Below are 13,389 nucleotides of genomic sequence, written 5' to 3'. Positions count from 1 at the left end.
TACTTTGAGCTTTGTGTGGGTAGTAAATAACTTGCCCATGTTTGCTGTGAAAGCTTCTAATTTACAGGCAAATGCATTAGTAAATTCATATTTGGATTTTTAAGCAATTCAAGTCAAATGCAAACTGAATGCATGTAAGGCAGCTAAATGCTACGTGTATTTTTGCACCTCACTCTAAAGATATACTTCAAATGAAGGTTGTCTCTTCAGCTCCTTCTTTTGAAATCGGAGTATATTACTCAAACAAATCGGGCTGTGGCCCTATGCTTGGTGTTTGCATGTCTCAGACCAGAAGCGAACAGAGTGCTGTGGAGCCTGGGGTGAAGGGATAGATTTTGATCTTCTCTGCGTTGGGCCATATCATCGTCTAATGAAGCATAGCCCTCTAATTTCTCAAGAGAGAGTCCACAGTAAACAGCTCTACTTCCCCGACCCATGGGCCCTTATAGGAGGGGAGCTAATGAAAATTCTTAGAAAACAAGGATTGCTGTTATATTATGGCATAAATCCTTACAACGTTAAGATTATCTGCATGGCCTGTTGCTATAATGAAAGAGGACCTCATAGTCCTCCTCTGCATTTATTCTCCCAGAGTACGTGGGCTCCCATATACAGGCTGGGAACAGAGAGATGGAGAAAACAGCTCATTTTCCCAAGGCTACAGGGAAGTCTTTCAGAGACAGTGGAGGGAATCTGCCTCCCAGGAATTCCAGCCTGGGGTCGCTGCCCTGCCTTATGCTGGGTGCTGTGTGCTGTGTCGCTGGGAGTACAGAACGGAAGAGGAGAGCTGCTGCTGAAGTGTAGGCTTATGTTTGGTAGCTGCTTCTGAAACAGCCTGCGGTTGGGAATGTTTATCATCCCGCTCATAATGAAGCCATTACACTGCAGTCACAACTCTGAATTGCAGCTAATAGATTTTCATTTTGTTTTCTCAGTTAAGTCATATTTGATAAATGCAGAAATGTGTAGGGAGCAGCTTATCGCAAGTAGACAGTTTCTTTTTAAATGGGTGGCTTGAATGTGCCTTGCATGAGGATTTTTGGAAAGAAAGAAGGGATTCTGTAGCAAATCTTTACAGGTATTAAATGGCAAACCCAGAGTATCCACTTGCTGAGTACAAATCTACCTTTTAGGGATCTGTTAACTTACAGCTGTTGAAGATAAACATTAATTTCTTTGTGTCTGTGTGTATGTTCATGTACTTGTGTATTTGTGTGTGTGCAAAAACAGTATTAGATATGTAATTCTTTGCAATGCTTTCTATGTTGTCTTAAAGACTGGCTTAAATGAATCTTGCTAAAGCTATTTTATAGGAAACAAACAAAATTCCATTACATGCTTCTCTGCAGACAAATGCATAAGGATGTAATTTTTGTTTAATTTAGTATCTCTTAATTTTATTTTTTGTTTAAGTGTGCAGGCTGGTTTGCATATAGCCTAATAGTAGTCTGGGAAATGATAGTGCCAGCATGTGGTGTATCGTTGCACTGGGTTTTTCAGAATTACTCTGGAAAAAGTACCTCAACACGTATCATACAGGGAGGTGTAGGTAAATTTTTCTTTTTTTTTTTTAAATCCTGGCTGGAAAAGTCCTTGCCATACTTAAGCCTGTATTCTCAGAAATACTGAAGCCAAGCCAGGCTCCCAAGACCATCCTGAGGAACTTTTTTGGCATTTTCAATCTTTGAGGCCAGAATGCGAGCATGCAAATCTGTGTTTTGGGCCAAATTTTCAAAGGAGCTTTATAGCTGCAGATAGGGTTTTCAAGAGTACCCAAGCAAATCTGCAGCAGACCCCTTCCAGCAACTGAAGGAAATATAATAAAATCATAAAGAAAAATCAAAATCTGTCCTCTTGGCATTTCAGATAGCATTAATTTCAGAGGTGCTGAGCATCACATCTTCTTCGGAGTTAGCTTGGCATTAAGGTGAAATGCAGCCCAGCACACAGCGACTGCCTGTGGTGGAAGCCACGAGCCTTCTTCCCCTAGCCAACCACTGTTCCCAGTGAGGATGCACAGCACGTTTGCAAAATCAGGCCCTGTGTTTCTGTCCTGGCCCCATGCCCAGTTCTCTCTGCATTAGGCAAGTCTCTCAGTGTCGTTAACTGCATCAAAAGGCTGAAGTGTTTCAGTCACAGCTACCACTCTTTGACAACAGTTGCCCTATTGTTGGCAACTCTCTCATCCCCCTTTTTCGTTTTGCCTCCCTCCGCTTTTGTCCCCTCCATTTGCCTTCTGGGTCTTCTCCTCTTACCCCAGAGCTGCCCCACTGCTTTCCCAGGGTTTTCTTTCACAGTTCTTTCTTCTGCCTCTGCCACTTGTTTCTTGCCAGCCATGGTTCCCTCTCCAGGAGATGAATTTGGAAAGCACACCTCTTCTTGTCTGGGCTTTGGGCTTCCTGTACCTTCACCCGTATGCCACGTTTGTGCTCACCCTTCAGTTTTCCCTTTGCCCCTGTCCCCAGGGTGTCGGCTGCATGTCTGCTGCTCTGTCTGTCCCTCCCCACTTACTGCACCATAACTGCATCCCTAGCCCCAGGCTGTCTTCTCCAGCTGACCTTCACCCCAGCCCAACTCAGACATATAAAACAAAATTAGCCAGTATCACGTACTTCGATAAACAAGCCAGCCAGCAGATCATGTAAACTGTGAGCTATGTACCTACAGTAATATGACCTCAGACCATTAAAATCACATACTTTGTGTCTGTTTCAGGATTTGTATATAAATGTTGTACAGAGAGACTTTATTAGGGTTTAGTGATCCAAAATCTAGTCTTAGGTTTCTAAAGTTCAGGAGTTATTGGTTTGAATGCACCACAGGGGTTAAGAAGAAAGAATTAGAGGTTTGAAACCATGTTTGTTGAAACTCCTGATGAATTATACAAAGTCAGGCTGTTTATCAGAGTACTGTCGTCTTTGTAAGACAAAATCATGGGAAAAATACACTCAGTGAAGAATCCCATGTCAAGAAAAATTGATTATCTACTAAGCTGTTCTTCCAAATGTTTTACCAGAGTAAGACATACACAAAATAGACCTTTGGAGGACACCAGTATGAGGACATTGGTATGAACTTGAGAGAGCTCTTGCTTACCTGAAAGCTTCCGCAGTCACAGACCATTACTTCACATTGCAGTGCTGTTAAGTGGAAAAGGGTACATTTTAAGTTCCAGCAGATAGTATGAAAATTGTGAATATTTACAGCAGATTCTTCAACTGGAGTTATATCTCCCTGTATCTGTGACGATAACAGTAAACAGCAGTAGCTGCACAGTCTGAGCCATACAGTTTCTTCACCTCAAAAACTGCCAGCATGGGCTTGCAAAAGGGCACCATTTCCCAAGGTAGCTTGTTGAGTCAGCTACAGCTTTTTGCCAGATTTGTGTCTGAACTCTGAACTACTGCTTTCTAGGTCACTAGAGACCACCAATGAGGACTGATGTGTTACAGATATTTTGCTGGCATGCCACATTTCAAAAATGCATGGGCCCAATCCTGACAGATGCTAAGACTCTGCTAGCCCCTCTGGCTACGGGGCTGATGCCTCCAAGGGCAGGCTGCTTTGCTTCTACCCTACGCATCCCAGACAGGAATATGCATGAAGGCATCAGGCAGACTAGGTATATGCCATTCAGCCGCTTTGGGCATGTACTGTACTGTTCTAAGGCTTTTGGTACTACTGCAGTCACATTCAAACCAGTGTGTGTGCGCACACCAGCGTCCAAACTCACCGAATGGCAGAAAACAGCTGCCTCGTTGGCAACAAGGGAGAGAATGGCTGGCTGGCTGAAAAGAAAGCGTGCTGAAGTCCTAGGTATTGTATATTCACACCTGAGAAAATCATAAAAAACTTTGATTCAAAGCTAAGTGCCAAGAGTCTTTCCATCAAACCCAGTGAGCATTTAAAACTGTCTTGAAACAAATAAGAGGTGATTCAGCCTAAAACTGTCCAATTCTTTTCCTTTCCTTGTACAAAATAGGCACTAATGTTTGAAGGGAGTGCAAGTGTAGCAGTTAATATTGTGCATGCAAATAGTTGTGACTGAAACATTTTATTACTACTTGTTTTGCCCTTTCAATGAAATTTAAACTTTGTGAATCCCCAGGTTTGGTTGGGGTTTTTTTTGTTCTTCTGTTACTGAGACTTCCAGACTCGTCCATTAGCTTTCTAATGATGACATAATAGCTACTGTCTGCCAGTGTCTTCTGTCAGCAGCAAAACAAAAGTAAACATGTCTGAGAGTTTTTGGGGGTTTGGGTGGTTTTTTGTTTTGGGTTTTTTTTGTTGGTTGTTTTTTCCCTTGGATTTAAGTAAATATCCCATTTCCAATGAAGCACTTCCTTTTCACTTGTACAAGTGCCTCTAGCACTCAGAGGTGGATATTTGAGCCCAACACAACCTGTTTGCAGCTCTGGCTTTCTGTAAGGATCACCTTTCTGCTGGTGTTGCTTATACCAACTGTGTGAAGGAAATCCAGGTGCTAACAGTCAGTTGCCCTATATAATTTCCTTCCTAGGAAAGGGAAGGAAAGGATCTCCTGGATCCTTTCTCCAGCTCCCGTTCAGAGGCAAAGCCAAGTTTCATCTGCATCAGGAAATTAAAATACCTGGTTTTACTCCCAGCCTTGTAACTCTAGGCTGAAATAGCCTCTCATGTGCTGAGCACCTTTTATCATGTACAAGCCTTTCAAGCAGTCTTGATGGCCATTCATGTCACCATGCAAGAGATCAAAAGGTGCAGCCATCGTCCCAGAGGAACTGCCTAGTTGTAGCACTGGCTTTCACAGCTGTTTTGCAAGGTGGCTAATGTGGTCCTGCCTCAGAGGAGGGAAGCCCTCACTGGAGCACAGGATGTGTCACTATGGGCTGTCTCCACCCTTGAAAGCCACAGAGAGGCCATCTGTCCATTTATTTCTTTACCAGGAGTCAGGCAATCACAGTAAGGTGGCACGTGGGACACTGGTTGTGCAGTGGTTGCTCTTTTGGATGGCTCCTCATGAGAGGAGGACGTGTGGGACAAAGCTCAGAGCCACCTGCAGTGTGACTGTGTGTGGAGACATCTCCAACAACACAACTGTAGGTGGGTAACCTCATATTTCTGAATGGCTCTTGAATACTGTGGCAAGCTGTCAGGAGATTTCAGTTGACTTGGCAGAAGCTGATTCATTGCAGATATGTCCTAAAATCAGCAGACCATCCCTACTCAGCAGAGCATTGAAGTGCATCTCTGACATTAATAGGATGTAAGTATTGAAGAGTTTGGTGCAGTAAGGATTTTTTAATTTCATTAAAATAAGCTTTCTTCAGTGATGTGGCTTAGATAAAATCAAACTCTTGGACAACTTCAGTAAAGAAATGTTCCCCACAATATTTGTAAATATATGGTGGAATTCTCTTTGATTTTTAGTGCAGATGTGACCCCTTAATTTATTTTCTTGTTTTCAGTACATTAGTGAATCTCTGAAAAATAAATTTTGGAAGAGTTTTCTATTGCCTTAATTCATTTATTCAAGTTTATCATTGCTTTGATGTCTTCTACAACAAAGAATCAAGCCCATGCATTTTTTGGTGTATTGATGAATGCTTGCTTTCAGTTACAAAGTAATTATTCCAGAGATAAGACTTTTCAGCTGGCAGGTCTACTTACATATAGTAAATATGTTGCAACAACATTCTCCTGTGTAATATGAGGCTAAATATATTTAAAAAAAAAAAAAGTTGTAAGGTACCAAACTTCCCATATTCCTTGAAGCTTATGAAATTGCTAGGAAATAGGATTTTTCTCTCACAAGTTTGACACAGGCATTGAAGAGTCCCTCCTTACATCTCTCTACATATGGAATTACCTTTAGCAGAAAAGGTATAGAATTTATTCCCTATTAGTTGGGAAAACTAGCCCTTTGATCAAATGCTAACATGAAAAACTTGAGGGGAGATTCAGTAAGACCCCAGTCACTCATCACCGAACACTGAGAATCTCTCCTTTGTTTTTATTTTTTAAGGAGGAAAAGGAACACTTCTTAGATTTGTTCATAGAAACCTTCCAGTGATAGTCCCTCAGGATTAATCCCTTTCCTATGGAAAGGATGTCAGATATGCTTCCAGAATGCATAGACTTGTCACCATAGTGTACATGCATCTATCAGTTATAAAGTGATTTCATTCTCTCTGCAACCTTGTGAAGAATGCAAATTCCCTCCCGCAGTACTGGAATCGGGATTCAGAGGAGATTAGATTTTCCAGATTGTGTCTGTGACTCTGGGAGCTACCTCTGGCTGAGCAGGAGGCTCTGCAGTACTTGTCTTGCCCCCCACAATCCACAGACATAAGAACTGCCTACGGGTCACTGTTGGACACTAGTGAGACACAGCATGTCTCCTGTAGTCTCATTCAAAACATTTACCCACATCAGTTGGAAGAGTTTTGACTTTATTTCACTGATGCTGTGTAATCATTTAGTAAAGCAGAGCAACTTCTTACTGGATCAGAACAGTGGGGTCCATCCAGGCCACCAAACTCCCTGTCTCAGTACACCCCTCCTTAGAGGGCATGGAGAGGAATGTTCCCTCAAACATGCCTTCAGGTATTTGAGTCTTGGTTTGGAATAGTTCTGGATATATGCAAAGCTGATTTTCTTAGTAGTTGGCAGGAGGAGATGCTTGTTAGGGATGTACTTTCTTTTTTCTTTTGGAGAAGCACTGTGTTTTGCTTTGAGGTCTGATTTTTCTAGGGACAGCAGGTTTGCAGTCCTTTTGCATGTGTTATATGGCCTTGGCAACACGTCCATGCTGGGTGATAGTTTCCTTCCATCAGAGGTGTCATTTTTGTAAGCAGGTCTATTGCACAGCATCCATTAGGAGACCCTTCACACTGTAGCTTCCCAGACAGCATTGAAGAAGGCACTGCCCAGAGACGCCACTGTCCAAATTTACAGGACTTCTTTTCCCATCGCCTCTGGGCCCAAAGACTCGAGAAGAGAAAGACGAGAGCGCTCCCCTTCAAGGGAAATTACAGTCAAATCATAGCAGTCATAGTAATAAGCAAGGAAGGGAGCAGTGGGGCTTATTGGCTGCACCTGCAGCCCTCTTGTTTCATCCTCGGCTCTCGCTGCTCCTGTGGTGTGTGCTATTGTGTAGGGTACCGTTTCCCGCTTGGGGATCAAGCATGCAATGTCATGCTCATCAGCAGTTGGCAATGTGTGCATTGTGTTCTGCTGCGGCAATTACAAATCACATCCCATTAATCTCTGAGGTTTGCTGACACTATTATTTCAAATGCCAATGTGCGTTATTGTATCCTATCAAATAGAAAGGTATATGTGAACTACCAGGGAGGAAACAACTGATGTTGTCAAAATACCGTTAAGTTCATTTCTAATGAATGATAGTCATCCAGCCAAGTTTGCTCTAGCAGGAGATGGCCGATTCAGGACAGAATATAATCCCTACTATCAAATGGTAATTATGAAAGCAAATACCCATCTGTATTCATTTTGAGCTAGGTGCTGAGTAGGAAATGCCACCATGCAGAATGTTGCCTAGGGAATACAGAGAACTGCAGGATCTTGTAACGACTTTTCTTGGAGGCATAAAAATGAGAGGTACTCTGTCTGCTTTTACAAATGTGTTCATTTCTGAGCTGAAACAAGAAAGAAGCATTTCAGGTGCTGTAGGGGAATAGACAGGGATCGGCGACCGGAAGATTACGGGATGTGACGGAAAGATAGACTCCTCCCCATAGGAGTGGCAGGAACAGGAACCGCAAGAGCTATATAAGCGTGTGACGCAGCCAAATAGACGGACATTTTGCATCCATCATATTGATGTCTGTGCATCACTGTCCCCAGGGTGGGTAGACCCCTGTGTCCCGGAGATATGCGGCCCAAGATAAGTTCTCCCATAGAAGCGTACAGCTACAAGGTGCAAATTGTATCTCTGATACAGAAATAAGCAGGTAGCAGCAGAGGTTCTAAATATGGTGATTTGAGGGTTTTTTTGCCAGGTGGCACATTCCCACAGAAAACTGAAACCCACCCAGGTTTGTCTGGGGGACAACTCGTCATGCGGGGGCATAACCCAGGGTTGTTGTCAGGGGTATTTTGGTATGTCTGCTTCTCCTCCCTGTTATCCCTGTTCTTTTCCTTCTTGGCACCCCAGGTTACATTGCAAGAAGGATTAAATGTGATGGAGCTTTTTACTGGAGGCTTCTCAAGGTTTATTTCCCCACAGAGACTCTTTTGAACAGATATAGTGACTACTTCAAGAGGGGGGAAAAAATCTCCTTTCAAAACTCTTTTACTTTTGAGGTTCTATTAAAGGACCAGGCTCCTCTGTGCTCTCTTTTGTGCTCATGCATAACACAATGTGATACCCATCAGATTGCATAGAGAAGTTGCTGGGTACAAACAAAAAGTGCCTTCAGCTTTCCTCTCAACAATGCTTTTAAATTTGAGCAAGTCAGAGGCCCTTATTTTTCCCCAGATTATTCCAGGAACCTCTCCGGTATAAATAAGAGTAAGTAATTCATATCCTGAGACGCTAGAAGTATCTAGGGAAAGACTTCCCCATCTAGCCTCTCTTTTGATTTAGGTATTGCTCTCCACTTTTTTCCCCTCTCTTTGGTTTGTCACTTCGTCACCAAGAGAAGTCTTTCCCTTCCCAGCTGCAATCAGAGGAAATAAGCAGAAGGTTTTCAGGGGATGGGTTTGGGTATCGTGAGCTTCTGTAATACCTTTGCTTTTGACCGTTCTGCACAGTGTGCAGCCATCCATATCCTTATCTCTGTTGTGAGTGGCAGTGTGGCCCATTCACTGCATGCCATGAGGTGCATTTCCTCTTTGTCCAACAGGTGAAGGTCGTGAGGACTATCCATCAGATGTGGTATGGGGGTATGCAGCTGCCAATCTAGCCCATGAGGGACTGAGTGCAATACAAGCATCCCCCCACAACGCTTGCCAGGTGGACATGAGGGGAGGGAGGCCAGACAGCAAGCCTTGCCCTCCCACCAGCAGCCTTCCCCGCAGGTTTGTGTACCTGCACCTGAGTATATGAATATCCCAATGCTCGGCCTCTTTCTTGCCTCCTGCAGATAGAGGGATGGGCGACTACTCTTTAAGTATTCAAGCCCAGTGTTGCATCCACCTCTTTTTAATGTCCTTTTCAGTTGTGGATAGTGGGGTGACTGACAACCTTGGTTCCTAACAGGGCTAACAAACCCAGCTGCCAAATAAACTAGACCAAAGGAGACAGCAGTAATATACTGATTTACTGGTTTATAATGACCATAAATGATTATTTTTACAGGAGGTACATAAACAAGTAAAATTGAAATGACTCCTCTGCATGCTACTGCACATTCCTAATGCTGCATTTATATGTGTACAAATTAATTCCTTCACTTCCACTAGCCAATTACTGCCATAAAGTGCCTGTGGCTGTGCAGGATGGCAGTCCCCTCTGTGGTGCATGTATATGGGGAAGCCTGTTCCATTCACTTCCACAGAGAGGGGATATTGATGAAAGGTTTGGGGTTACCCAGCTTCCCTATAAATCTTAACCACCTTTTGTCTTTTAAAACAGATGATACTTAACATTTTTGTGCATTAATCAGAGTCAGACCATATGTTCTCTTGTTTTGGAGGCAAAACAAGTGCAAAGGTTTTACATGTTTCATTAAGGTCTCTCTGTGCCCTGCACACTAGCAGAGCTCCCTACACAAATACCACCCATCCCAAATAAACGTTGAGCTCTCTTATCACGTACGTCTTATTGCGACTTAGTGTCAGGCTGTATCATACCTGTCAGAGAACTTGTGCTGTTCCCTTTAGCACACAGGGCACCGAAAAGTGTATGATGCAAACAGGAAAAATAGAACTTCAATTAGGGGAAGCAATTGGGACATGCAGAAATGTCAGGAGAAAAGGCAAATTGCTCAGAGATACCTCAGGATCTTCATTTTTTCATTCCAGAAACTTGGGGGTCACAACTGTTTTATGCCCTCAGCATCTCTCTTGGAAAGCATCCATGATTTCATGCATGTGAAAGGCAAAACAGCTGAGATGTGAGGAGACTGGGAGAGAACGAAAGCCAAAGGTTGACAGCTAGACTGGGTCTGTGCCATGTGTGGCAACAGGAGAAGCCCCTTCTGCCTCGTTTGGCTGTACAAACATCAGCACTGCCACTATCCCATTGTTGCTGTAATCAAAGTATCCCTTTCAGCTCTTGAGCACGAGGAGAACTTCTATCATCTTTAGCTCTTGCTTTATCTAGCACAATACTAACCAAAGGGTCTTTCTTGGAGGTTCAGGGGCACTTCTGGCTGTGTCAGGTGTGTGACACAGATAAGAATATTTCAACTGTGCTGAGCACAAAGGCCTTTGGAGAGTGTTAGGTCCAAATCTCTCCATTCTCTGTCTCTCACAGAATCTGGTACAGAATTATTAGCACATGATAAACGTTTATGGATAACGTTTCCATTTCATAGAATCACTTAGGTTGGCAAAGACCTTTAAGATTGAGTCCAACCGTAAACAAACACTGCCAAGCCCACCATCATAGTGATATTTACAACCAAGTCTAGCCCACCCTTTGCTTCTACCAGTGTGCCTACTACCTGAGCCGATGATGATGATGAGCTGGCTGATGATGTATGCTGACAAGAAAGGAGAGATTTGATAGCTTAGGATAAGACAAGGCAAAAACAAATAAATTAATATCAGTAAATACGGGAACAGGAGTAAATATGAAGACAGCAGTTAAGATTAGACATGTACCAAATGGCTTTAAAATGTTAATTGCATTGTATACTTGGTCAAGCATGAAGTTATCTCTACATAATCATTCAGTGTGTTTCAAGGATAATAATCTAACAATGTAGCAGGTGGGCCAAAAGCAAGCTACTACCTCTCTCAGTCTTTGCAAACAAGGTTTGATGCGTATGTTGCACGGTAATCTCCAGATGCTGAGGCATATGTTGTCATTGGGTAACTTTGTTTTTTAGAGGCAGGTTGGGTGGCTTTGTGACTTCTTACAGAAGCTGAGAATTTTTTAATTAAATAGATGTTTGTAATAAGCGTGCCAAGTAGTGCTTCTGGAACCTGGTACCATTTGTTCCCATTGTAGGAAGTATTAAAAATAACCCGACACCACACATACACAAAAATACTGGTCTCATCAGACCTTCAGTGTAATCTGTATCACACTGGATGGGAAGCTTCTAGGAGGCTGCATGACTTGAGAAAGGCTATTTCATCTTTCACTGTTCCATGCCTGTTTGCTGACAGCTCTCCCCATTATAACACTGCCTTTGATACTTCCAACTTGTAATTTACTGCACCTCGCATCAGCGGAAGATGTTCTGTAGTTGTATCGTCACATCTGAACATTTTTTTTCTTTTAAGAACCGTAACATCATTCTAGATTTTCTATTTTTTATGTCTATCCTATTCTTAGCAAGACCAGGCATTCAGTTGTGGTACGCCCTAGGTAAATACAGCATGGGATTGATCCAGCTCCAAATATTCCTGGTTTTCACTAACCCAGGAGCCCCAGTGTTCGATTCAGACACTGTTACGTTTGGAGCTGTGCAAGCAGAACAAAGACAATCCTTCATCAAATACTGTGAGCTAAGAATCATGAGCTACATGTGAGCTACAAGATAAAAACCAGCATATCATTACTTATAGTTTGATTTTTTTATTTGGAGAGAAGCTAAACTACCTTTTAGTAAATGCCTGAACTTAGTACAAAATGACATCTGGCTGCGTCAGTTTCTGGACTGAAGGATGCAAATATTGCTGATTCTGAGCGTAATTGCAGGTTTCTTCTGTGACCACCATCCAGATCATTTTAGTCTCTTCACATCTCCATTATCTCATCTGAAAAATGGGAATAATACTTCCTAGGAGTGCTGCCACATTTACTGTTAGTAACTTCTGTCAGGACTCTGGAACAAAAGACTTCTTAGAAATGGAAAAAGTTACTTCTTCCACTGATTTTTATGAAATTTTAGTGTCAAGACAGTAATGCTTTGATTTAAGAACTCCCAGGTCCCTTGCTACCTGCTGTAGGGGGTCAAAATATTTGGCAGCTACTGAAATTCCATCTGCCCAGGTCTTTTCTCTTAAACATGTGTATTATAGTGGTGAGTAACTGTATTCACTTCAACTTCTGTCCTCTTGGATCTTTCTTCAGGCCAGACTGAAAAACGCCTGCTCACAATGAGTACTACCATGCTCCATAAAAAGTCTCATTGATTTCAGAAGGGCTTTCACTGATACATTGTACTATTCATTGTTAAGTAAGGGAATAAATATCAAAGTCTGGCTCTGTACAAGTGAAAGCAACAGAAACTGGAGGGTGGGGAGTGGGAATTACAGAGACAAGGAAACCTTTCATTTAAAAAAGATGCAAAGAAAACGTGATTCATCTGAATGTCTTAACTCTAAAGAAAAACTTTCACTGGCACATGATAGAATATAGTATAGAGGCTGGCATCTATAGTAAAGCAGAATTTAGAAAGCTCATTCCAAACAAGAATATAAATTACTTCGCTGCTGTATCATAAATTTTACCCAAGCACTGGGAATTCAACTGAAGTATGACTTTAACTGCTAAAGAATTCCAGGTTTTAAAGGATATGGTGTTTCTGGGAGGGAGGCTGGGGTTTGTTTGGGCTTTGTTGCATTCATTTTTCAGTCAAATTTTACAGGCAGATGTTTTAGAAGTTATGTAATACACTAGCAGCACCACTTCAGAGCTATTGAAAAAGTTGGTTTTAATTTTTTGGGCTTAAAGGCTAAATAAGGGCACAATAACACCCAAGTCAAAAGTATTTTATACCTGTAAATGTTGTGTATCTGCTGGCTTTCTGTCTCCCTGCTTATGCTGGTTATGTTCTTGTGCAACACCATCCAGCTGGCACTGCAGAGCAGCAGTATGCTGAACTGGGTGCATTATGCAGCGCTGAAAGTGTGGTTTCCCTCTTGTGATCCAAACCAAAGGGAAGCATTTAATGGTTGAAGTGGGAGAAAAATTATTCAGGCTTGCCTCACGAGTGCCTTGACCTTAAGGTAGTCATTCAGAGCTCTGCAAGGCCAGACACAATTCTTATCAGCAGCCATAACTACAGTACAATGCAAAGAAGTGGAAAAGGGCCCCATGGCTCCATATGCAGTGTGCTTGCCGTTTCAAGAGTCAGGCGTATTTTAAAAGAAAAATGAAATTCGGTGTGCCATGCTGTTTAAGACTAAAATACAGGTCATAGTGGGATGCTGCAGAAAGCAGCTGTACCTTCTCCTCCCATCCTGATGCATCTCCACAGTCTTTCACAACCTCCCCTTCTTCCCCCACTCCACGCACAAAAAGCAAAAATGTTGCCATTCATGTCT

The 13,389-nt window shown here is 42.5% G+C and overlaps 1 protein-coding gene and 1 long non-coding RNA gene across 3 annotated transcripts in view; one reads left to right on the top strand and one right to left on the bottom strand.

The window, feature by feature from the left end:
- LOC104046963 (glypican-5) overlaps window positions 1-13,389 on the top strand; it is a 396,666-nt gene that overhangs the window by 364,160 nt on the left and 19,117 nt on the right. The gene's annotated exons all lie outside the window — the stretch shown is intronic.
- LOC135314340 (uncharacterized) overlaps window positions 9,078-13,389 on the bottom strand; it is a 37,508-nt gene continuing 33,196 nt past the window's right edge. Inside the window, exon 4 of the long non-coding RNA XR_010373854.1 lies at window positions 9,078-11,877. This is a non-coding gene — a long non-coding RNA (uncharacterized LOC135314340). The remainder of the gene's footprint in view (window positions 11,878-13,389) is intronic.

Source organism: Phalacrocorax carbo, chromosome 7 (assembly GCF_963921805.1).
Source record: "Phalacrocorax carbo chromosome 7, bPhaCar2.1, whole genome shotgun sequence".
Lineage (NCBI taxonomy): Eukaryota > Metazoa > Chordata > Aves > Suliformes > Phalacrocoracidae > Phalacrocorax > Phalacrocorax carbo.
This window is presented reverse-complemented; position numbering and strand designations above follow the sequence as displayed.